General features: G+C 35.7%; 1 long non-coding RNA gene across 1 annotated transcript in view; it reads left to right on the forward strand.

Moving 5' to 3' along the window:
• The window catches only part of LOC111740917, a 5,690-nt gene extending 5,509 nt beyond the window's left edge, over positions 1-181 (forward strand). Inside the window, exon 3 of the long non-coding RNA XR_002780804.1 lies at positions 11-181. This is a non-coding gene — a long non-coding RNA (uncharacterized LOC111740917). The remainder of the gene's footprint in view (positions 1-10) is intronic.
• The last annotated feature ends 455 nt before the right edge of the window (positions 182-636 follow it).

Here is a 636-nt window from a genome sequence, read left to right on the forward strand (position 1 = left end):
GTCATTTAAGGCCCCCAGTCTATGGTATTTTGTGATAGCATCCTGAGCTGACTAAGAGGTGAGTTATTTTAATAGCTACCCAATATTGTATCCATAATAAAGCATAATATTCTTAATAGCTCCTTTGTCATTGGACATTGTTTTAGCTTTTCGTGATTAAAACAATCTTCAAATATCTTTATACATGTAGCACGTTTGTCATTTTTACTTATCTCCTCAAATAATTCTTATAAGTGGTGTCACTGGGTCAGAATTTATCGTTTTTATGATTTGTATGTGTTGCCAAGTCTCTAGAAAGAAGTAGGGTCATTGACTACCCCAGCCAATGAGTGCCTCTGTTTTCTCAAAGAATTAACAACTAATGAGATGTATCTTTGTCTTACTAATAAAATATTGCTACTTATATGCATGAAACGTAATCATTCTAACTTTACATTGACTTTTAAAGTACACTCATGATTTTGTCCCTCAAAACAGGCAATGGGATACATACACATAATTTTCTCAGGGTTTTAATACTCTTCTTTGAATACCTCCTGGTGGTATTCCCAGAACTCTAATGTCACCTTCAGCTGTGACACCAGCTGCATGTGAAAGGAAGAGGTCAGACTGGGCTTTACAACTTGGCCCTATGCT

This window comes from Pteropus vampyrus, unplaced genomic scaffold, assembly GCF_000151845.1.
Source record: "Pteropus vampyrus isolate Shadow unplaced genomic scaffold, Pvam_2.0 Scaffold3, whole genome shotgun sequence".
Lineage (NCBI taxonomy): Eukaryota > Metazoa > Chordata > Mammalia > Chiroptera > Pteropodidae > Pteropus > Pteropus vampyrus.